General features: G+C 42.7%; 1 long non-coding RNA gene across 1 annotated transcript; it reads right to left on the bottom strand.

Moving 5' to 3' along the window:
• Nucleotides 1–2,425: 2,425 nt before the first annotated feature.
• On the bottom strand, nt 2,426–26,149 carry LOC140913925 (uncharacterized). Its single transcript, XR_012159697.2, has 3 exons — nt 26,020–26,149; nt 18,039–18,167; nt 2,426–4,018 (listed from the first exon to the last, which is right to left on the bottom strand). It is a non-coding gene; the product is annotated as an uncharacterized LOC140913925 (long non-coding RNA).

Genomic DNA, 26,149 nt, shown 5'->3' on the forward strand with positions numbered 1-26,149 from the left:
CAGACCTGCAACACTATGCGGTCCCACCAGTCTGTGCTTGTTTCCCGAGCCCAGAATCGGCGTTCCACAGCATGAACCTGCCCCATTAGCACCATGATGCATGCATTGGCAGGGCCCATGCTTTCAGAGAAATCTGTGTCCATGTCCTGATCACTCACGGGACCGCGCTGACGTCGCCTCCTCGCCCGGTATCGCGTTGCCATGTTCTGGTGCTGCATATACTGCTGGATAATGCGTGTGGTGGTTAATGTGCTCCTAATTGCCAAAATGAGCTCAGCGGCCTCCATGCTTGCCTTGGTATGGCGTCCGCACAGAAAAAAGGCGCGGAACGATTGTCTGCCGTTGCTCTGACGGAGGGAGGGGCGACTGACGACACGGCTTACAGGGTTGGCTTCAGGGAGCTAAAAATCAACAAAGGGTGTGCCTGTACATCAAGGAGTATTTCAGGCAGGACTGCACGGAGGGTTCCAATAAGAAGTGGTGCACCTAAGTTATCGTTGTTATTCGAACAAGGAGGTTAGCCTGGCCTCTGATTGATACATGGCTAGATTTACCTCGCTGCACCTTCTCTGTGAGTGACTGCAGTGTGATCTAGACAGGGGAGGAGGCAAATGAGTACAAAACAAATCTGGTCTATTTCTTGTTCTGACCCACTCCATCTATCTTTTACATCTTTGGCTGGCAGCAGACGGTGCAGAAGGACTGCATGCCATCCACATCTCATGGCTGCTCGGCAGAAGATGGTACAGTACGACTGCTAGCAGTCCGTATCGCCTGCCCGCTCACCATAAGACGGTTCAATAGGACTGCAGGACTAAAGAGAATGACCTGGTCAAGTCACTCCAAATTTAGTCCCTGCGCCCATGTCTGCCCAGGCGCTCCCAGCCGACGTGGCCAGGAGCACCTCGGACACGACGAGGACGACTACCAATCGTATTGCACCGTCTGCTGCCAGAAGGCAATGGGTTGCTGCTACTGTGCAGCAAAGCCGTACTGCGTCTGCCAGCACCCAGGAGACATAGGGTGACGGTTACCTGAGCTGGCTCCATGCTTGCCGTGGTATGGCATCTGCACAGGTAACTCATGAAAAAAGGCGCAAAATGATTGTCTGCCCTTGCTTTCACGGAGGGAGGGAGGGAACGGGGGCCTGACGACACGTACCCAGAACCACCCGCGACAATGTTTTAGCCCCATCAGAGTGCTCCATTGTGAGTGCTCTGGACAGCACTCTCAGATGCCCGATTGTTTGCCATTGCTCTGACGCTGGGAGGGGCGCTTACAGGGTTGGCTTCAGGGAGCTAAAATCAACAAAGGGGGTGGCTTTACATCAAGGAGTATTTCAGGCAGGACTTCACGGAGGGTTCCAATAAGAAATGGTGCACCTAAGTTATTGTCCTTATTGGAACAAGAAGGTTAGCCTGGCCTCTGATTGATACATGGCTAGATTTACCTCGCTGCACCTTCTCTGTAAGTGACTGCAGTGTGATCTAGAAGAATGAGTCCCCTAGACAGGGGAGGGGGGGAAGCAAATGAGTACAAAACAAATCTGGTCTATTTCTTGTTTTGATCCACTCCATCTATCTTTTACATCTTTGGCTGGCAGCAGACGGTGCAGAAGGACTGCATGCCATCCACATCTCATGGCTGCTCGGCAGAAGATGGTACAGTACGACTGCTAGCAGTCCGTATCGCCTGCCCGCTCACCATAAGACGGTTCAATAGGACTGACTGCAGGACTAAAGAGAATGACCTGCTCAAGTCACTCCAAATTTAGTCCCTGCGCCCATGTCTGCCCAGGCGCTCCTGATCGACCTCACAGAGGCGACCAGGAGCACCTCAGACATGACGATGACGGCTACCAGTCGTACTGTACCGTCTGCTGCCACAAGGCAAGGGGTTGCTGCTACTGTGTAGCAATGCCGTACCGCGTCTGCCAGCACCCAGGAGACATAGGGTGACGGTTACCTGAGCGGGCTCCATGCTTGCCGTGCCATGGCGTCTGCACAGGTAACTCAGGAAAAAAGGCGCGAAATGATTGTCTGCCCTTGCTTTCATGGGGGGAGGGAGGGAACGGGGGCCTGACGATATGTACCCAGAACCACCTGCGACAATGTTTTAGCCCCATCAGGCATTGGGATCTCAACCCAGAATTCCAATGGGCAGCGGAGACTGCGGGAACTGTGGGATAGCTACCCACAGTGCAACGCTCCGGAAGTCGACGCTTGCCTCGGTACTGTGGAAGCGCTCCGCCGAGTTAATGCACTTAATGCACTTAGAGCATTTTCTGTGGGGACACACACACTCGAATATATAAAACCGATTTCTAAAAAACCGACTTCTATAAATTCGACCTAATTTCGTAGTGTAGACATACCCTAACAGCCATTGATCAGGACATGCAGGAAAAAGAGCACAGACACAGGGATGGATTTAAGAGGCAGGCTGTACTTTATTAACTCAATACTGTGGAAGGGCACTCTGCTCTGTCTCCCTTCTACCAGCCATATAAATGGGTCCAGGGCAGGGTTACAGGCTTTCACTATATAATCCAAAATTCCCCCCGCCCTCTACCACAGGGGTGCCAAAAAAAGGGACCTCAGTCTGCAAAGGCTTCAGTTCACCCCTTTTCTTAGAGGCCCAAGCTCCATCAGTAAAATCCCAGATCTCTCACTTCTGGGAACTGGCCCTTTCGGCCTTTGAGCTGCACTGGATGTCAGTGGCAAAAAAATCCTGGCAAGGGCTTAAATTAGTAAATGGGGAGGAGTAAGGAGCCAATTAGCTCTCCTCTCCCTCTGGCTAGCTAATGGGAAGCAGACAGCACACAGCGTAGTATGTCCCCCTCCTATCAAATTTTCCACCCATTGAGTTGTGTGGAGGGCATTTTGAAATGACTCACAGACAGGCAGGGAGATTCTTTATATTTAAACCTGTAACGCACAGAAGACAGAACAAAATATCCTTTCCATTTACATAGCTACAATTGCCACAAGGACTGGCAGCTCAGAGGGAATGAATGGAGGCCTGGAAATTGAGGCAGGAATCCCAGATCTGAGGAATATCTGAATGAAATTCCACACTCATTCATTGTGTCATTCGACTTCCCTCACTTTCACACTTTAACCACAAAAAATTCTCCAACATCAGAGGTGTGTGAAGCTGGTGAAAAACTTTCCAGGGATTTTCACACAATTTTTTTGTTTTGGCCATTTCATTGTGGAGGACTCTGTGCCCCTTAAATTTTGGGTTTCCCTGTTATACAAAATGCAGTTATTTTTGCATCAGAGACGTGTGAAATGTTGACAATGCAACACTGCGTTTTTAAAAGCTCCCTTTTGATCTGTAGGCAACCCCTCTAACTTGAAAATTGGCTAATTTTCACTAGAGAGTGGTGTACTTTTGTGCAATAAATCTGAGAAATCAAATATTGCAAAAAAATGGATTCTATTTTTGCATTAGTTTAAAAAAAAGCCACCCAACCCGGGCTTAACTTTTAATTGCAAATATTTCTACCACCCCAAGTCCTTGCCATTTCTATTAACAATGCAAGTAACCACCCCAACATAACACTTCCCTTAGGCAGAACATTTTCCCTTGGAAACGTGAATCAGGGAATGTGCCTTTAATAGCATAAATGTCATTTTAATCTGCTTGCAATGATCCATGGTGAACTTCTATGACGTGCACCATACATCAGTGACAGCCTCTTGATTTGGTTAGGGCAAAATTCTTCAAAATGACAGCAGCTCACTGAAGAAATCCCTACTCCCTGTTTCCCTCTATTCCGTCACGATAATGTCTCATTGGTGGCTTTTTCCTCCCTTCTGCCTGATTTCACTTCATAAACCTGGTCCAGCCCAGTTCCAATGGTTAGACGTGACCCAGCAGGAAATGTCTAGCTCTTCTCCAATCCAAAAAACAGCAGGCCTGTAGATGCTGTTTGGGAAAGGGGAAAAGGAATCCATGCCAAGGTTCCAGGAAGGCGGCTCATGGCCAGGCCATCTCAGACTTTCCATTCCATCTGCAAATGAGACATGACAGATACAGGTTAGGATTGAGCAGCTGTCTCCAAAATTAAAAGCTTTGTTCCAGATAGTTTTTCCTCATAGATTCTTATGTGCGACTCAAGATATGTTTTTCATAATAAACTTAATCCAAGTACAGTATACATGAGCATACAAACATTCTGAAACTGGTTCAAAGTTTAGATGGCAGCTAGTTTCTTACACGTGACCTAATAATCAATTGTGAGCCTATATTTGCTAACCTAATGATTGGCAGATATTTAAATGGTACCACTGTACTCCATTTCTGATCTACAGTCTCTACTGAGAAGTGGAATAACTTACACTGATTCACTGTGATCACTGCAATATAATGATGTTACCTGCACTTGCCCTCAACATCTTGAACAACTCACCAAACTTCACTGTCTCAGTTTTCACACCTGCAAAGTGGGGATAATATTTATCCACTTCCCAGGGATGTGGAGAACATAAGTTACTGTCCATGAAAGCACTTTAGAGAAGTGCCTGGTATTATTACTGTGATAAAAGGATCTGTGAGAGCAACCGTTGGACAGGAGAAGCTGGAAAGTAAGCCAGGAAAATGGGGAAGAAACGAGTCATGGCTTCCTAATGTCATGGTTTCCATTAGGGACGGGATGAACATAAAACTGTAGCATCTTGTGCCATGGGATTTTTAGCAGCATGATTCTGTTACACCAAGTTGTACTGGTATATTGGCCTAGAGGATAGAGCACAGGCCTCAAACTCAGGACACCTGTGTTCTATTCCCAGCTTTGCCACTGACTTGCTGGGTGACCTTGGGAAAATCACTTCCCTTCTCCGTGCCTCAGGTTCCCCGTTTAAAATAGGGATAATGTCAATCATACTGACCTCCCTTTGTAAAATGCTTTAAGATCTACTGAAGAAAGGGGCTGTACAAGAGTTAGGTATTATTAGTACTCCTTACCAACTCCGGTGCAACTGAGGGGAGAATCAGGCCCCTATATTTTCCCCTAATACCAGTTTCCTCCAAATTCCAGAAGAAAAACTTTGCTCCTTGCCAATAACCCTATCCCATCACACAGTAGTGTACTATGCACCATTATACCCTCTGGTTACAGAATAAATTAAAACACCATTAGCAAGACAGCTGAGAAAGCAATGGGAAATTCAACTGGTGAGGAAGCTTTTTTATTCTTGATGTCTATGAAGCTCTCCAAGTTTGGCAGGCTCGTGAGCCCAGTAAAGTTAATGGGAGAAGGAAAATCCGTCATGCACAATTGCTAGTTTGGGGCTCACAAAACCCAAATAAATCAAAAGAGGAAGCAGCAAAGCCTCTATCACTAGAAGGTTTGTTTTGTGAATGTTTTATTATTTAATTACAGTTCCTCTTGCTTCCAGTTTTGATTACTAGGTCTTTAGTATGTTATATATAGAAGGAAGCATAATCACTTAAACCACATGAGCTATTTTGGAGGCATTCCATATTCCCCTTCTACTCCTGTGTTAGGGTTCTTTCCCCTTCACAATACTTTTACACATTTCCCTTACATTATCTATCGATGGGTTTTATATTGATACAGCGATGTATTATCTGTGCGCTTTCCAAGTGAACTTGCTAGATACCGTTAATGATTGCTTCTTGGAGCAGCTAGTCCTGAAACCCACAAAGAGAAAGGCAATTCTTGATTTAGTCCTAAGTGGTGCACAGGACCTGATCCAAGAGGTGAATATAGTTGAACCGCTAGGTAATAGTGACCATAATGGAATAAATGTAACATTCTTGTAGGGAAGAAAATAGCAAAGAAACCCATCACAGTAGCATTTAACTTCAAAGAGAGGAACTACACAAGAATGAAGAAGCTAGTTAAATGGAAATTAAAAGGAAAAAAAAATCACAAGAGTGAAATGCTTGCAAGCTGTGAGATGTAGCTCACGAAAGCTTATGCTCAAATAAATTGGTTAGTCTCTAAGGTGCCACAAGTCCTCCTTTTCTTTTTGTGAATACAGACTAACAGGGCTGCTACTCTGAAACGGGAAACTTTTTAGTGGCTCAAACGCAATGTACACTCCAAATTTAAAAAAAACAAACAAAAAAAACACACAGCAAGAGGACCCCCCCAAAAATGACACGATGGCTAAACAACACAGTAAAAGAGGCAGTTAGAAACAAAAAAGACATCTTTTAAAAATTGGAAGTCAAATCCTACTGAGAAAAACAGAAAGGTGCATAAACTCTGACAAGTCAAGTGTAAAAGTATAATGAAGCAGGCCAAAAAAGAATGTGAAGAGCAGCTAGCAAAGGACACAAAAACTAACATCAAAAAAATGTAAGCACATCTGAAGCAGGAAGCCTGCCAAACAATCAATGGGGCCACTGAATGATTGAGGTGCTAAAGGAGCACTCAAGGAAGGCAAGGCCATTGCAGAGAAGCGAAATGAATTCTTTGCATCTGTCTTCACTGCAGAGGATGTGAGGGAGATTCCCACACCTGAGCCATTCTTTTTAGGTGACAAATCTGAGGAAATGCCCCAGACAGAGTGAGGTGTCAACAGAGGTGGCATTGGAACAAACTGATAAACAAACAGTAATAAATCACCAGGATCAGATGGTATTCACCCAAGAGTACTGAAGAAACACTCATGAAATTGCAGAACTACAAACTGTGATATTTAACTTATCGTTTAAATCAGCTTTTGCACCAGATGACTGGCAGACAGTTAATATAATGCTGATTTTTTAAAAATAGGTTCCAGAGATGATCCTGGCAATTAAAGGCTGGTATGCCTAACTTCAGTACCAGGCAAGTTGATTGAAATTGTAATAAAGAACAGAATGATCAGACACATAAATGAACATAATATGTTGGGGGAAGAGTCAACACAGCTTTTGTAAAGGGAAATCATGTCTCACCAATCTATCAGAATCCTTTGTGGGGATCAACAAGCATGTGGACAAGGGTGATCCAGTGAATATAGTGTACCTGGACTCTCAGAAAGCCTTTGACAAGGTCCCTCACCAAAGTCTCTTAGTTAAAATAAGCTTATCATGGGATCAGAGGGAAGGTCTGCTTATGGATCAATAACTGGTTAAAAGATAGGAAATGAAGGGTAGGAATAAACAGTCAGTTTTCACAGTGGAGAGAGGTAAATAGTGGAGTTCACCAAGGATCTGTACTGGGACCAACGCTGTTCAACATATCCTTGAATGATCTTGAAAAAGGAGTGAACAGTGTGGTGGCAAAATTTGCAGACAATACAAAATTATTCAAGATAGTTAAGTCCAAAGCTGACGGCTAAGAGTTAGAAAAGAATCTCGCAAAGCCAGGTGCCTGGGCGACAAAATGCCAGATGAAATTCAATGTTGATAAATGCAAAGTAATACACATTGGAAAATATAATTCCAATTATACATACAAAATGATGGGGTCTAAATTAGCTGCTACCACTCTTGGAATCATTGTGGACAGTTCTCTGAAAACAACTGCTCAATATGCAGCAGTGTCAAAAAAGCTACCAATGTTAGTAATCTTTAGGAAAGGGATAGATAATAAGACAGAAAATATGCCAGTATACAAATCCATGGTACATCCACACCTTGAACAGTGTGTGCAGTGCTGGTCACCTCATCTCAAAAAAACTATATTAGAACTGGAAAAAGTACAGAGGGACAACAAAAATGACTAGGGATATGGAACAGCTTCCCTATGAGGAGAGATTAAAAAGACCGGGACTGTTCAACTTGGAAAAGAGAGGACTAAAGAGGTGTAACCTCTTTGGGGTTTAGAAAGCATGGCCCCTTTAAATCTTTTTCCGGGGGGGGAAGGGGGGAAGAGTGCTGATTGTTCCAGAAGGAGGAAGTTCTGTTGTGGGGAGGAGGAGCAGAGAGAGAGGGGAGAGCAACAGGGTATGTCTGGTGCTCCAGATAGAAGGGCTGCAGCAAGCAGGCCCTCACACAGTGAAGCAGCCAAGAACCTGCCTGAAGCCTGGGAGGGACACAGCAGCCGACTGGGGACACCCCAGTATGGGAGCCAGGAGGAGCACTGTGCCAGTGGAAGGAGAAGTGGACAAGAAGGAGGACAAAGTGGAAGGACAAAGTGGAGCTGAACCCAGTATATCTGCTGCCCAGAGCTGCATGGGGCCGTGAGAACTGGAGCTTGTGACTTTGCACTGGGGTTGAGGAGGGAGGCTGCTAGCTAGTTAAGTGGGGAGGCTTGAGCCCCACTTCTCCCAGGCCTCTTTACCAGTGGAGATTTGCAGCTTTCCAGTCCTCCTTCCCCCTTCTGGTCCCAGCCAGCAACGGATCAGCTCAGGCCCTGCATATCTCCTTTTAACTGCGCCTCCTTCACTCTGATTGGCTGCTTCTCTGCAGCCCTTCTAGGCAGGCCTGGAGGATCCCACCTTCATTGCACCTTTTCTGGGAATGGGTGTGGCAGGACAAGGCCTTCAGCAGGGGGCCTGAAAAGGCCTAGTACACCTCATCATAACTTCATACAACACAAAGTCAACCTGTGGATCTCCGTTGCCATAGGATGTTGTGAAGGCCAAAAGTATAACTGGGTTAAAAAAAAAAAGACAAAAAAAAAGACAAGTTTATGGAGCTATTAGCCAAGATGATCAAGGATGTAATCCCGTGCTCTGGGGGTTCCTAAATCTGACTGCCAGAAGCTGGGACTGGACAACAGGGGATGGATAGCTCAATAATTGTCCTGTTCTGTTCATTCCCTGTGAAGCATCTGGCACCAGCCACCATTGGAAGAGAGGAGACTGAGGTAGATGGACCCAATGGTCTGACCCACTATTGCCATTCTTACGTTATGTTTTTATGGTTTTTGTAAAATCAATAGCAATAATTAAAACCCTAGTGTCACTAGTCTAGTCTTGAGATAATCCAGCCCTCATCAATATCACCACTCCACCTTTACACACTCAGCAGAAGATAATCAGATCAAGTTGAAAATAAACATGTGCCACGCAGATACATATAGATCTGGATCCAAACTTGAAGGGGGTTGCGGGTTCAAATCTAAGTTCTTGGTTCAACATATTATAGATAAGGTCAGCCATGGATTTCACATATGGATCCAAAGTTAGAGATGGATTTCTGATCTGAAGGCAAAGTTCAGGGATGCTCAGAACCATGTGGTTGATTGTGAGCCTTCAGGAAAAATCTTCACTGATGTGTTCCAAAGCACAAAGCTCCTCCAGCAAGTTTAGCTTTACTGCACTAAAGTCAGTGATGGTCTAGTTCAAGACTAACCTTTCACCTCTGTGCATTAGGATGAAACCTTGCTGTGGCTGAAAGTGATGGATAGTCTCATTCCTCGTCCACCGAGACACTTGTCCAAATCCCGTATTAATCATTTTACCACCACTTTCTCTTGATTAGTATCTCCACTCAAGACTGGACCAGCTTGGAATAGCAGAGTGTGTTACAGGCAGATAAAGGATGCCCAGCACTGGAATTAATTGTGCATTGGCAAGACTGTGGAGGACAGAAGCACCTAGCAAACCCACCTGAGACTGGCTCCTCATTGTGCTGTGATGAATATACACGCATAGTAAGAGCTTACAATCTAAATAGATAAGACAGACAAAGTGTCGGATGAGAAACAGAAGCAAAGAGAAGTAAAGTCACTCACCAAAGGTCACACTGCATGTCCCTGCAAGAACTCACTGGACCACCTTGCCTCAACCTGTGGCAGTTGGAGGTCTACACTGATGTCACTGCTTGAGTTGCGGAAGGATGCCTGCTTATAATAGGAGCCATACCATGCCATCATTTTTTAAACACAACTCCCTCAAGTCATCCATTTGATTCTAGTTAGATATGTATGTTTCCTTTGAAATTTTCTCACAAGAAACGCAAAACAATTCTTATGACCAAATCTCTTGGGAATCTCCAAGTCTCCTGTGGGGATGTGTCTCTTTCTGTTGAAATAGGACAAGGAAAATTCCTGAGGCAGGTCACCCCTTCCTCTGAAATCTTCTATCCACCAATACAAGAGTCAAACTCATAACAATGGCCATTTTTCACCTTTTACTAGGGGACTTGCAGATCCCAGGCTGTGCCATCAAATTTATTTTAAATAAAAGCAAGTCTGTCCTTCAGAATGAATTTAAAGAAGTAAAAAGCTTCTGAAAAAGTCTGTCCCATACCACATCCACCATTGTTGAATCCTCGCTCTGCTACTACTGGTTCTTATCAGCCATCACACCTTCAAGTACAAAAGGTGTGTCTAATATTAGCCAGGAAATGTCTTGGTAAAGACCTGGACTTTTTCAGCTAATCGGCATTAATAACTTTGTATGTCTGAAGACAGTCCATAGGAAATGCAGGCTGACTCATCTATCCAGTAATTAGACAAACTCCTTGAGAAAGTGCAGGTGGCTGCACCACAAGGCGCATTAGCCAAGGTGTAGAATATGCTTCTGACCAGAGGGCAGATAATAGCAGCAATAATTTCCTCTGGTGATATAATATAAAAGAGCAGTATTTCTGACAGACGTGACATCTGGCTGGGACTGGAAACTCAAGCAGCATTCTGAACTCACTTAAAGGAGCTCTGTAATACATGGAAATCATTGATTTATTTTACACCCTCGCAAATTACTGAAAAGAATCACAATCGAAATTCCACAAGAAACAGCAGGTATTTGGTATTTATGGTATACATCGTCCCAGGATCTGTATCTTGTGTTCTTTTTCTGCAAAGGCTAGCTGTATATCATTTTTATGTATCCGAAGGATTGTTGTAATGCAATGTGAACCTACGAACGGGATAAAGTTACATATTCTCCATTGATTTTCCGTTGTATCCATTATCTTTAATGCTGGAATGTAGGTTAGTGCTAGTGGCCGGAAGCTTCTTCACCTCCGCACTGAATGGTACTTTAGGAAATCCATACCCTGGTGGCATATAAAATCAGCTGTTAGTTGTCAGTAGGAGACAGATTTTCCCAAAGTGCCAGCTTAATGGGGGAAGTGGGGTGGTGCACCCATCCACAGAGCATATTTTTGTGCAGGAAAGAGAGACAGAGAAGCCAAAGGAGTAAGACAAGGGAAAGAAGTAAAAGGACTGAGAAGAGATGAGATAGGAAGTAAAGGAAAAGAGACGAGATGGAGCCGGAAGTAAGAGAAGGTGTAAAGAGTGAGTGAAGGAAGAGGAATGATATAAGGGATGGAAAGGGGGAAGGCAATGAAGAGAAGTGGACAGTGGAGAAGAGTGCAGGGAGGAGACACAGAGAAGGAAGAGGCCAGACTTGTGGCCTGTCCATGTGCTGGAGCTCAAACCCATGTAAGGAACCAAGCTTAATGCTCTTCCACCTATGTTGGTTTCTAACACAGTTGACCAACCAGCCCAGATGGGCCCAAACATATAAGAACTAGATTTTAACAACAGTTCTCTACTTAGCATTTCAAATCACATGTTAAAGCCAACCCCCAAAAGTTTGAAGTATTAAAATAGAACAAATGTTTAAGTTCACTGGGTTTCAGCACTACCCAAGATCCAATGTTGCCCGCAACTAGTCCTGTGCATTTCAGACAGTGACCCTAAAATGTGGAAAGGATTCCTTTATAAAGCCTTCAAACTCCCAAACTATTACAAGAAATTACTTGTAACTTTCCCCCATATTAAACCTGTATCCTAGGAGTAAGTGATGAAATTTTGATTAGGGGGACAAGTGGTTTTTTTATCCATAAGAAAGAGCCAGAGCATTTACTCATGCAAATCGTTCTATTGAAGCCAACGGAATTAAGTAGCCATTCACCCCTGTGAGTAAGAGGTTCACAGTCTGGTTTAAAAAGAAAAAAAATCTCCACTTTAATTGCAAAAACTGACTGTAATCTTAACTAGGGAGTCATCAATGTCTGTCTCTATAATGTATTTTTAAGTACAAAATTCTTCTGAAGGACAGGTGACCTGTTCATCTTCTTCTGATCTTTACTGCTTTCGGTACTGATGTTGACATCTGCAACTAATTCACAATCTAGGAGTCTGAGCTGTGACCAATGCAAAAATGTTTACAAAACTCTGACCAGCTTTATTAACACACTGTACTGACCTCATTCAGCGCTTGTTATTCTAAAATAGCAATTCCAGAATTATTCTTTTTGAATAATTCCTTGTGTGAATACCCTTCTGTGTTCCTTATTCTGGAATTTGCCTTATTCTAGTTTAGTTTTATCCATTTAAATTAAACTGGAACAATGCATTCATATTCCAGAATAAGAGTGTCCACACACGGAGTTATTCAGGAATTGCTATTGAACTTTAATTTCACATCCTGCTTTAAATTCACATCCTACTTTAATCCGAATTAATTTTCAAGCATAGCTAAACCCCAGAGTCTCTACTATAACTGAGCATGCATGTAGAAAGATAAAACATGGATTTTTCTTCAGTTGATTGACTAGGTGAAGAATAGAAACTTCAGCGGGTATTGAGTGAGACTTGGGGCTACTAAGTTTTGCAACTAGTGCAAGAAAATCTACCACTCTAACCCCGTAGTGTTACAATTATTTTGTTATTTTAGCATATGCTGAAAACATAAGTGCTCCATCCCAAACTGCTCTTTCTCACTCTGTGTGCGCTTCACAGCAGGAACCCTTTTCTCATTTAAACAGCCAATTAAAACCTACTCTGGCACTTAGCACATGACATCAAGTTGCAGTACTTAGCTGCCTTCCACAGTGTGAATTTAATTTGACAAAAGGGCAACTAATAAAGATCTTGGAAGGCTGGTTAAAGTTAATTAAAGCTTTTCTTTACTCTTGGTTTAAAGGTACACTTCCCCCTGGTGTGAGAGCTTGCTGCTATTTTTTTAAAGCTACTTTATATCCTCCAACCAGAAAATTGCGTGTCACATCCTGGCAGGCTACATTTGAAGTCTCATGGTCAATGTCATGTCAGGTTTTGACTCTTTACCCAGGAATGGCTGGAGAGAGAAGCTTTTCGTCCAAAGCACATAAGGAAGAGAACAAGGGAACTTGTTTCCTGCAGCCAGACTTCCCTTCTCCTGGGGGAGTAGAATTCTGAAAGGAGGACTTAGCTTCTGTCACACTGAACTACATTCGTCCTATTTCTTTAAAGCAATCTGTAATTCCAGATGTGTTTTTATAAGCAGAAGAGGAGGTTCCTCCAAGTAGCCCGTATGGCTGACTCATGTCATAAGTATTTAATCGTACTGATGAAAGTCATTTTAAACGCTTCAACCATACACAGTGCTGTTCCCTGCACAGTCATATCACTATCACAGTCAATTCACCTCTCTACCACTGCATCTTCAAGCATCTTGCTTCTTTTTTATAAATGCATTCTAAAAGAAAGTGCAAATAACGTTACCACGTAGCAAATAATGATCACCCTTGGAAATACCCCTCAAATCTTCTACATGAGCACCACAAATGAATAATTTTTTAAAAAATCCGCTTTTCTGTTTGTACAATTGTTTTAGAGCTCATTCAAGGATTAAATATTTCCTATTTCATGTATAAATTGGTTAAAATATATATGACCATTAATGAACATACATTAGAAATGACATACTTTAAGCTTTCTCCAATTGTGTATAGACAAAAGTACACTGACATACCTTAAAATCATTGTCTCTTTATGTGCGTGATTACGATAGCCTAACTAGAAAATAGTCCTCCTGCCATCATGAGATGTATTCTCCCACTGCTAGGAAGAGGATAGCCCTGTGTGATTTCTAGTGCATGAGCCTGTTCCAGAGCCCACTGAAAGCTATCAATGAGAAGCGTTCCATAGACTTCACTGGGACTTGGATTAAGCCTGGTGAGTTTCAACAACAGGTTTAAAACTAATTCCAAGGGCCAAACCCTGCCTCCTCCTCTGCATCTATGGAGGGTGGCTTCAGAGGGCACTGACCTAGGGTTGCACTGTGAAAAGGGGGGAGGGCAGCAAAGGGGGGCCCCACCAAAGGGGACTGCACCCTCACCATTACCGCTCTGCTTGCCCACAGGGAGGCTGGGGTCAGGGCAAGCCTGGTGGATTACAGAGCCACCACCACCCATTATTCCCTGGGGGTAGGGAAGCATTTAACTGTGGGCTGTGGGAACTACTTGCAGAGCCAAATGTTGCAGTGGTAGCTAAAGAGTGGTCTGCTTTTCTAGTGCAAGGGAAAGATCACTAGTCCTCAGTCACAGTGCACAGCCTGGCCCTTCGGGTTATGTGCCAAGTCCAGGAATTGACCCTGCTTTTCGGAAGGGTACTGTATGTGTGTGTGATAGAGAGAACCTAGATATCCTAGGTATTTCCCTGTGTAGGAAGGAATCCAGAATTTAGAGGCCTGAGCTGAGCCATATGTAAAGTGGGTATAATATCTGCCTGCTGGGGGTGTTCTGAGGCCTACTTCGTTAAGATTTTTAAAATGATTGGAGATCCTGGGATGAAAAGGGTATATGCCAGGCATTCAGAAACCATGGCAATGAGCACGTAATAGCCGCTTACTTTGTATGTCAGCCCGTGAAAGGACACAAAAATGAAGTCAATGGGCAAAACTGGTAGAACTATATCTGTGGGCATGATAAGGCTAGTGATGAGTCACCCAACTAGAGCTATATGGGGCTAGCTGTAGTTTGATGGGCTGGGAGGTTTTTATCTATGATCCAGGTGAATTTTAAAGTTTATTTTTTACACTTGGTTACATTTGAGGCCTTGTCCAGCTGGACAGTTACCCTTTAGAAGGGCATTTACTCTCTACTTCAATATTGTATACTTTCAAGAAGCCAGAGTTCCTCAATTTAGGAGAGTGGTGCATTGAGGACTGTATTGGAATTGCAAGCTGTCACTTTCAGTGTGGGGGATTTCCTGGTCATGCTTGCAGGCTAGAAGGCTCTGTAGTGAAACCTGTGATGTAGCAGCAGTCAGGCTGCAACAAGCCAGCCTAGAGTAAAGTGGGGTCAGTTGTGCCTCTTTGTTTTATGAAGCAGCCTGCATTGTGTCTCTGTTTTTGGTTAGGGTGTATTATTGTTCTGGATTCTAAGAATAAGTAGTGTTAGATTGCCACCTTCCAGCAAGAGTATTTAATGTTTTTATTTAACTTCTCTGGGTATGCTGTGTACAGAACTTGAAGAATTGGGTGCTGCTTTATCAATACTTCAATCATAATAAAGAAGGGTTTATTTCCTTAAATATTTCCCCTCTGCCAAACTTTAAGTCATACGGCATTAGGGTCTACAAACCCCATATCCCCAAGTCACTGAAGCATGGGGAGTCTAGTCTTTAGAACAAGGGGTCCCATCAGGAAATCTTTACTCATGCAAGTAGTTTTACTGACATGAATAAGCCTATTTGTTTCAGATTTGCAGAATTAGGCCCTTTAATTGATGGAATGTTACGACCTTGTTGCATCTGGATGGAGGGTGCATGACTAAGATGTTGCCATGACTTTTCAGGAGAGAGCATTAAATAGGACAGCATTAGAGCAATGGAGAGATCTCAATTTTCTTGTATATGAGTTCAGGCTGTGGGGCTAACGGACACCGAAAGAGAGAGCTTAACACCTATAAATCTTACACCATAAACTAACTTGATTCATGGCTCAAATGTAACGTCCAAGTTCTTGACAGTCTGGAGAGCAAATTTTTAAAATACGGTTAGCTGCTATCACTGGAAACTTTAACTCCCTGGCTTCACACTCAGAAGGTTTAAGCTGCAAGTGGCAGGAGAAGATTTATGTGTTCTTGTGAACAAAATAAGTAAGGGTAGGAAAACTTGACCCAACAGTTTTGAGACATGCCTGCCATAAATAACCAATTGATCTGGATGACTAACAAAGCCATTAGCAGGCAGGGAGTGCCCGCTGCAATTCAGGCACCACATGCAGTGCTGGAGGTGCCAGCGAAATGGATGTGGCTGGCAATTGACCAGCGCGGTCATCTCCCCAAAGGAATACTCAGGAGGGATAAAGGCAAATGCAGTCTCTTTCATCTCAGCCATCTCGTACTGCAGCCAGAGTTGAGGATTATGTGGAACCGTTCGGTCATGGACAAAACCAAAATAACACGACTACCTTGCTCCCGGGCAGCAAATCCATTGGAGGAGTGAAAGTATTTCAAATTAAATAGAAGACCCTGTCTTGACACTTGCAGACAATAAGCCCTGTGTGCTGCAAATCACCAGAGCTATGCAACTGATAGCGGTAGTCTTAATCCAGTGGGGCTCTCTCTCTCTCTCTCGTTTTGTTTTCTGGTTTCTGAAGAAGAATGGCAGTTGTTGTTTTCGTTGTGGGGGGGAGGGGAAGGCTTACATCTCTGGTCACTGGCTGTCAGGTACAGGGAATGAAGTGGAAGGTTACATTTCATTATCAGATTATAGGCCGCTTCCCCCCAGTCTCAAAAAAAAAAGACTGTAATGAAGGTAATCTGAGCCACTTCATTGTCACTGATGCATCCCTGAAGCAGTCTCCAAACTCACATGCATTTATCTTGGGTAAAACTTGATTACTCTATTTATTCTTTCTTGGTGGACTTTCCCGTCTTTATGAAGAAGGACACAGCTGCAGGAGTAAGAATCCATTGAAACTGCCTAGTGAGCCTGGGGAGTAGATTTATTTATTTCTGGAGAAAGATAGTCACTGTCTTAAGAAGAAAAACGCCAATGACAGGAAAAAGTGGGCCAGACACCCCATTGCTCTGCACCTTGTATATTGATTTATATCAGATTTCTAAAACAGAGCTTGGTGAGCACCATTAGAAGGCTCACAAACTTATTAAAGGGATACCACCCTATTCCTATACAGAACAAGAATACATATTATGTATGTGACTGTGTCCAAGTTTCATTGTGCTAGTCCACAGGATGTCCTGCTGTTTCAGCAACTTCCTTTGGGCAGCCTAAAATATCCCCATTTCACCTTTTATCAGTTCAAATCTTTTCTTAATATCCACAAAATATGTTTCTGAGAATAATACCACCTTGACTAGCATTTGCTCTGTTTACAGGAACACATAGCCCAGTGGAGTGAGTGTTCAGGGTGATGAGCAGTGTTTGGAGTGAAGACACCATCAAAACTAGGAGTGACTATTGTGGACACTTGAATGTTTCTTGATAAATTAATTCAGAATGCTAAAGCCTGTGTAACAGGGCATGATGGGTGGGGCATGTATGCACATCCCAGTGTTTCAGCCCATGGACTCTTTGTAATTGGGATTTGTAATAGCAGGGCACATCACCAGGGACAAGCGTCACCAGGGACCTACAGGAAACCAGATACATTCCTTCCTGCAACTGTGGCAGCCACAGAGAGAAGAAACCCGTGGTCAGTGATGCCCCAGTATGGGTCTTTCCACAGTAGCCAGGAAGAAAAGAGAAGAGTGTGTCCTGGGAAAGCCTTGGGTGGTTAAAATCTGGTATTTTGAATTTATTGGCTCTTCTTTTGGAACCTCATTTGACAATAAAGCCAGCCCTGAGAAAAGGCTCCTGGTTCTTGGGAGCTTTATTTGATATTCCTTGTCTAGTGACTTTGTCCACTGAATTATAGCCCAATTCTCATTTACACTAAGACTCCTTCATACCAGTCTGGCAGCATCAAGGAACCTTGATCTAAAGGAGCATCAGACCCTATCATACTGAAAACAATTCTCCACCCTGAAAAAATAGGCACAAGTCACTGCTTGTGACTTGAACCAGCACAAAACCAGAACCAGCACAAAAGTGCCCTGGCTTTTCACTTGGAAAAGGGTCATTTTAATACTCACAGACATTCCATACATTTTTAGAAATACCCACTGGCCTCTAGAGAGACAGCATGTTGAAATGCATTTAAATAAATACCGAGGTTATCACGTATTACATAGTCAACATTAAAATAACCAGCTATATTTAACCCCACACAGAAAGCCAGATCCAACCTTCAGAATAAATTATTTATTTTAAAGGTCATTTGGAACGGGTTTGTGTGGGTGAAAAAGCCTCCACTGTCCACAGTCCCAAAGCAGAAACAGAGCTCATGTACAGATTTAAAATGTATAACTAAATGTATGTTAAATTAAACAATTTTACATACCTGTCAAGATTTGAATTCAGATTTCTGGGTTGCTCCTACAGCAGCTGATGGAAACTCCATCACTCACTGCACTGAGGTAGCTGCTTGTGCATCATCCACTCATGATAGTAGATAGGCATTTCAGCTCACCTTTAATCATTGGAAACATAACAAGCAGAAGAGCGGAAAGGTCAAGGAGTCGGTGTTCAGATTTGGATTACATTTAGGATAGGAATTCGAGTTGAGGTTTGAGGCCAAACCAAGGCTAGGGTTTAGATTGAAATTCAATCCTGAAATCACTAGAGTTTCTCCTCAGACACTAAAGAAAACGAGGAGTCCTTGTGGCACCTTAGAAACTAACAAATTTGGGCATAAGCTTTCATTGGCTAAAACCCACTTAATTGGATGCATGCAGTGGAAAATACAGTAGGAAGATTTTATATATATATATATATATATATATATATATATATATATATATATATACACATACATATATACATACATATATATACACACATATACATACACACATATACATACACACATACACACACACAGAGAACATGAAAAAATGGGTGTTGCCATACCAACTGTAATGAGACCAATTAATTAAGGTGGGGTATTATCAGCAGGAGGGAAAAAAACTTTTGTAGTGATAATCAAGATGGCCGATTTCAAACAGTTGACAAGAAGGTGTAACAGTAGGGGGGAAAATTGGCATGGGGAAATAGTTTTTACTTTGCGTAATGACTGATCCACTTCCAGTCTTTATTCAAGACTAATTTAATGGTGTCCAGTTTGCAAATTCATTCCAATTCTGCAGTTTCTCGTTGGAGTCTGTTTCTGAAGTTTTTTTGTTGTAGAATTGTGAGTTTTAGGTCTGAAATTGAGTGACCAGGAAGATTGAAGTATTCTCCGACTGGTTTTTGAATGTTATAATTCTTGATGTCTGATTTGTATCCATTTATTCTTTTGCGTAGAGATTGTCCGGTTTGGCCAATGTACATGGCAGAGGGGCATTGTTGGCACATGATGGCATATATATCACATTAGTAGATGTGCAGGTGAACGAGCCTCTTATGGTGTGGCTGATGTGATTAGGTCCTATGATGGTGTCCCTTGAATAGATATGTGGACAGAGTTGGCATCGGGCTTTGTTGCAAGGATAGGTTCCTGGGTTAGTGTTTTTGTTGTGTGGTTGCTGGTGAGTATTTGTTTCAGGTTGGGGGGCTGTCCGTAAGCAAGGACTGGCCTGTCTCCCAAGATCTGTGAGAGTGATGGGTCGTCCTTCAAGATAGGTTGTAGATCCTTGATGATGCGCTGGAGAGGTTTTAGTTGGGGGCTGAAAGTGACAGCTAGTGGCATTCTGTGACTTTGTTTGTTTGAAGAACAGGAGTACTTGTGGCACCTTAGAGACTAACAAATTTATTTGGAGCACAAGCTTTCGAGGGCTACAGCCCACTTCATCGGATGCATAGAATGGAACATATAGCAAGAAGATGTGTACATATATATGTATACACACATATACACACACACATACAGAGAAGGTGGAAGTTGCCAAACAAACTGTAAGAGGCTAATTAATTAAAACCTGAAACCTGTAATTAATTAAGATGAGCTATTATCAGCAGGAGAAAAAAACTTTTGTAGTGATAATCAAGATGGCCCATTTAGACAGTTGACAAGAAGGTGTGAGGATACTTAACATGGGGAAATAGATTCAATATGTGTAATGACCCAACCACTCCCAGTCTCTATTCAAACCCAAAAAGAAAAGGAGTACTTGTGGCACCTTAGAGACTAACCAATTTATTTGAGCATGAGCTTTGGTGAGCTACAGCTCACTTCATCGGATGCCTACCGTGGAAACTGCAGCAGACATATACACACAGAGATCATGAAACAATACCTCCTCCCATCCCACTGTCCTGCTGGTAATAGCTTATCTAAAGTGATCATCAAGTTGGTCCATTTCCAGCACAAATCCAGGTTTTCTCACCCTCCACCCTCCCCCCCCACACACACAAACTCACTCTCCTGCTGGTAATAGCCCATCCAAAGTGACAACTCTTTTCGCAATGTGTATGATAATCAAGGTGGGCCATTTCCTGCACAAATCCAGGTTCTCTCACCCCCTCACCCCCCTCCAAAAACCACACACACAAACTCACTCTCCTGCTGGTAATAGCTTATCCAAAGTGACAAGGCAAGGTAGCCTATTTCCCCTTGTTTTTTCCTACCCCCCTCCCCCAGACGTTCTGGTTAAACTTGGATTTAAACTTGGAGAGTGGTCAGTTTGGATGAGCTATTGCCAGCAGGAGAGTGAGTTTGTGTGTGTGTGTCTGTGTCCCCGGGGGGGAAAAAAAAGGGGGGGGGTGAGAAAGCCTGGATTTGTGCTGGACATGGCCCACCTTGATTACCATGCACATTTTAGGGAGAGTGGTCACTTTGGATGAGCTATTACCAGCAGGAGAGTGAGTTTGTGTGTGTATGGGGGTAGGGGGGGTGAGAAAACCTGAATTTGTGATGGAAATGATCCACCTTGATTATCATGCACATTGTAGGGAGAGTGGTCACTTTGGATAAGCTATTACCAGCAGGAGAGTGAGTTTGTGTGTGTGGTTTTTGGAGGGGGGTGAGGGAACCTGGATTTGTGCAGGAAATGGCCCACCTTGATTATCATACACATTGTGAAGAGAGTTGTCACTTTGGATGGGCTATTACCAGCAGGAGAGTGAGTTTGTGTGTGGGGGAGTAGAGGGTGAGAAAACCTGGATTTGTGCTGGAAATGGCCCAACTTGATGATCACTTTAGATAAGCTATTACTAGCAGGACAGTGGGGTGGGAGGAGGTATTGTTTCATGATCTCTGTGTGTATATAATGTCTGCTGCAGTTTCCACGGTAGGCATCCGATGAAGTGAGCTGTAGCTCACCAAAGCTCATGCTCAAATAAATTGGTTAGTCTCTAAGGTGCCACAAGTACTCCTTTTCTTTTTGCAAATACAGACTAACACGGCTGTTACTCTGAAACCTATTCAAACCCAAGTTAATGGTATCTAGTTTGCATATTAATTCAAGCTCAGCAGTTTCTCGTTGGAGTCTGTTTTTGAAACTTTTCTGTTGCAAAATTGCCACCCTTAAGTCTTCTACTGAGTCCAAATAGTGAAAATCTTGCGAGATCAGTAGTTCTATAATTGCTACCCCTTGTATCATGGCAATCTTGCAATATCCGTGGTGCTTACAAGATTTTTAGCCCCACCTGAATCAGTTCTGGAAAAATTAGTGCCTGGTAGTTTTGAGCATGACCAGGAACAAAAAAACAAAGGAGCAGCTTTGGAACTGGGGCTTTGAACGAGGAGCCCTGCCCCCAGCTCTTTAATTTACCAGGGATTTCAGACGTGAGATTCCAGTTCATCCTACCTCTTAGAATAATGAACAAGCAGAACAAAGAACTCACAGATTTTAAGGCCATTATGAATATCATCTTACCTGCATAAAACAGGCTATAGATAGAAAGCCACAACTGGGGCAGACCAACACAACGGGAGGTGTCGATGAGGAAACAATGGGATTTGTTCTCTTTTAGCTGATTTGGGAAGTTACTTTATACAACTCACCAAATCAACACTGGTACACACACAAATAACCTCTTCCATATCCCTCATCAAATCTGGGTTCCCATTACAAAGAGTTTATTCCAATTTAGAATTGTATTTAGCTCAGGTCACAATGTAAACTTCTCTCCCCACAAAATATCTATAGTGTGCCTTCCCCTTTCACTTCTGTCTCCAGTGTAGCCCAACTGGGAGGGCTTTCTGTGCATTGCAGGATGCCCTTCATGCTTCTGCTCAATGTGTGGGATTGCACCATGTGTCAGAAGGCTGCTTGTGAAATCACTAGAAGCAATGACACAGCTCTTACTTCACAGTGGGATTTCAGGATGTCCTTCAGCCATGGGGAGGAATGGATGGAAACTCTAAAACAAGGTGTAACTTTACAGGATGTGAAAGACTTCAAGAAGCATGGTCAGAGGACATCAGGAAACTACTTTTAATTAGCCCTGCTTTGTGTTATTCCTGCTGATGAAAAATAAAAAAATTCATTCTGTCATCAGCTCTATCTATAGCACAATCCTTACATGAACTAATCTGTCAGACTCGAGTCCTCTAGCAAAACATGTTATAATCCTGATTCTCAGCTGTGAGAATCAATCATCCATTTCCAGAACACATTGGTTAACATCCCTGGAACCTAATATATTTTTATTACACCAAGAAAGCCAGAGGCGGAGCACCAGGTTCTGAAGCGTTTGTCTATTAACCATGCAGTTTCATAGGAACTGTTCCCTGTTCCCAAGGTTACATTCAACGTGCCTGCCCTGGAATAAAGCAATCAATCAAATCTCAACCTTCCTAATAGGGAGAGTATATGCAGCATGTGTTGATATTTATGGAATTAGGTAAGCAAAAGGGATCCCCAGCATGAAGCTGGATTTTGAAGTGGACAGTCTGAGAAGCTGTGATTGGATGAATACAGAAAAGCAATATTGTCTTTTAAAGTAAAGGAAAACAGTCTGATATAAATTAACAGACTTATCCACCAGACATACTGGAGGAAACACACACATATGTATGGTCATATGAGACTTCACCCTCAGAAGCAGAAACTGCCTTTAAAAATATCAGATAGTACTTATCTGTCAATATCCTATCAGCAGCATGTTTGGTATAGGAAGACTGCAGCAAGAGTTAAATTCCTACCCTTCAAAAAGTCAGCTCTGACGGTGTACATCTATAGCCCCCATTTCTGAGCACCTCACAATCTTTAATATACTAATCCTCACAAGACACCTGTGAGGGAGGGAAGAGCTATTATCCCTATTTTACAGATAAGGAACAAAGTGCAAGGAGATTAAGTGATCTGTGCAGGGTTACACAGGTACACGCACTTGCATTTGGGCTCCCTAACTGGGCAGTCATTCATGCAAATCTGGGGGTAGATGTGGAGTTTATGCATTTTGTTTGTGCAGAGTTCTGACTGTTCAAATGGTACCTCTGCCAATATTGCAGCTACAGTTAAGACGACCCACTCACAATTTAAATCCACCATCTAGGTTTTCCCTATGAGTCCTTAGGTTAGCAAATTGGCATCACACAAAAGTAGAAAACAAAATGGATAAGGAAGACAGTAGCTAACCAACTGAACATGAGCTCCCACTGAACGGAAGTAGCAAAAAGAGCTAATGTAATCCTTGGCGGTATGAATACAGTAATATCAAATATCACTTGGGCCCTCTGCATACAGCCATAATGAGACCATAATTGGATATTGTGTCCAGTGCTGGTGTCCACACTTCAAAAGCATTGCTCAAAAGCTCATTCTCTTGTTTATTAAAGGACCCATTGTCATTTCCCAGACTGTGTGCATCACACATGCATGCAGAACAAGCTGAGAACATCTACCACTTTTATTCCAGTTTGTGCAATAATGGAAAGTTTATATGCAAGTGAAATTGAGATATAATTAACAGTATTGTCAACTCCTTGAATTCAAAAATCATGAATAAGGACTCCAAAAATAATGAAACTGGCTTTAAAATACTGAGATTTTACAAAATAATGTATTCGGAGTTTTTTGTTTGCCTTTTTGCTTTTGATGCTTTAGTGTTTGTTCACATTTTAAAGCATTTCTCTATAATTGTGAGGACCTAGAAACTTACTATTTTTAATGAAAGCTGAGATTTTGGTGTGTTCACATGAACTCAGATCTTAGGGCTTTAAGAATAAAATCCACCAAATATTGCCAGACTCGTAATAACATTGCCAGAGCTGGCAACACCGTAGTTACTGTGCAATGTAGAACTGTAGAGCCAGATTTCAATTTTGGATGTACAGAGCTTTTCAAATGTTTATATATTTATATATATAAAACCCCACTACAATACTATTGTTGTGGGAATAAATATTCGTCTTACTCAGGTAACAGCAGGAAAAGTGGAAGATCTACTGGATATAAAAGGAGTGTTTAATCCTCCTAAATATTTTATTTTACCAGTCTGATATCACTAATGTTATACAGTTATAAAGAACTGATGTAAAACTGCAATTTCTATAGTTCATTTTCTGAAAACTCCAGTAATTTATGCATTTTTATCCAATTTGTCAGATTCTTTTCAGTGCTGGACTAGCATGATGCCCCAGTGTTGAATAGTTAATAATGCTATTAGTATTAGATTATTAAAAACACTAGCAATAAGAGAAATCAGATGCAAGTAGCACTTCTACCAGTGAATGTTCATATCTACCTGGGACAGACATCTTTTGCTGGAACTTCTACTATGTCTTTTCGCCTACACCACAATATGTCAGTTGCCAAGGGGTAGTAGCAATGGTGGAAGGCCAGTGGTTATAATGGCCTCTGCCGTCTCTATACTAGCCATCTTACCTTTGCTAGCACTCGTGGAAAAGCACAAGTGGTGCAGTGGAGGGGGATTTCTTGAAAAACACTATTAGACAAGGCTCTAGTGTGATATCTAATGCTTAGGAAAGTAGTGAGGAAAGGGAAAGGGAACGTAGCAGCAGAAAGGATGCAATTATATCATGCTGTACTTTAAAAAAAATGTTGCCTATATATTTTAAGGCCATCTGAAACACAAATCTAGCAGGTTCCAACATACAATAATGTAATTTCAAGGAAGTTAACACAAACATTCAGAATAATTACAGTAATTGGGCCTATAGCTATTGGAAGACAAAACAAACAGATGAATGAGCATGTTAACTCAGTTTTTTTAATCTCATGAGAACACTGTAGGACAAATGCACAGGTAACTAATTAGTTTAGGATTACATAAACCCTATACACTTACCAGGAAAGGGCAGAGGGGATAATTTACTATACAATTACAAAGCTTGCACATGGTTGTCTCCATGGGGCATTGTAAAGTGGAGATGCTCATTAGTGCAAGTCAAAGCTGGACTCTGAAAAGCTCCCCTCCTGTTCCCCGGGGGCATCTTTTTGCACTAGAATCTTAGGCAAGGAGTCGAATTCCTCTCCCTGCCCCATTCATCCATTAACAAATTAGATTCTTTGGAAACGTTTTTTCTTAGCCCATATTATTGAGGGCACCAAAGAGGAGGCTAAGAAACCCAAATACCATGTCACGACAGGGCCTTTGTTTGTTTGGGCATCAAGAGACGATGCCCAATATTCTAATATTCTGAAAGTGTATGTACTAGGGGGTCATAAGAGTCATTGTTTATCACAAGAATGGCCTTACTGGGTCAGACCAGTGGTCCAGCTAGCCCAGTATCATGTCTTCTACCTGTGGCCAGTGCCAGATGCTTCAGAGGGAGTTTACTGGGTGAGCCATCCCATCCCAGCTTCTAGCTGGGAGAGGTTCAGGGACACCCCTGACTGCTAGAAGCTGGGACTTGCAGGCTGAGTGGATTACAACCACAAGGGGTTCCTTGGTTTCCTCGGTTTCCTCTCTTCTTCTCCACAAGCTCCCCTTCCCTTATATGAGGAACTTTGTGTGTCCATAATGTCCCCCTCCCCTCATACCATTGTGCCCCATTCAGAGACCCCAATAGTTGGTGTGGCCCCTCCTTCCTCTCACGAGGAATCAGCCATTACTGTCAGAAACACGGGAAGTCACATTTTTAGGAGCTTTTTTACTTTCCTTTTAGGAAGGAAAGCACAGCAAAAGCAATCCTCTCCTGATGGCATCCTGAAACATTACGTATGTGGGAATTCAATGTAAATTGGCTTGCAAATTTCACAGCTAAGATAGGTTGAAAATACATCCCCGACTTCAAGTCCAGGCCAGTTCAATTACAGCACAGCACTCAGGCTGCAGGTGAGGATAAGGAGGGTGATTGGGAAATAGCAATCCAATTTAATAGTGCCTCCTGCTGGTTGGTTTGAATGCGTGTGAATTTCATGCTTGTGAAAGGTGTTTGATTTACAGCACTAGAGAGAGAGAGAGTTACTCACAGAAGAAGCACAGCACCTGTGGTGGCCATGTGAGCTCCCCAATGCTGCCCATCCAGGTGTCTTAACTGCGATCCAGATGAACCACCTCGAAGGATGAAAGTGTAGTTTAGTTTCCATACTCATTCAGACT

Source organism: Lepidochelys kempii, chromosome 6, assembly GCF_965140285.1.
Source record: "Lepidochelys kempii isolate rLepKem1 chromosome 6, rLepKem1.hap1, whole genome shotgun sequence".
Classification (NCBI taxonomy): Eukaryota; Metazoa; Chordata; order Testudines; family Cheloniidae; genus Lepidochelys; species Lepidochelys kempii.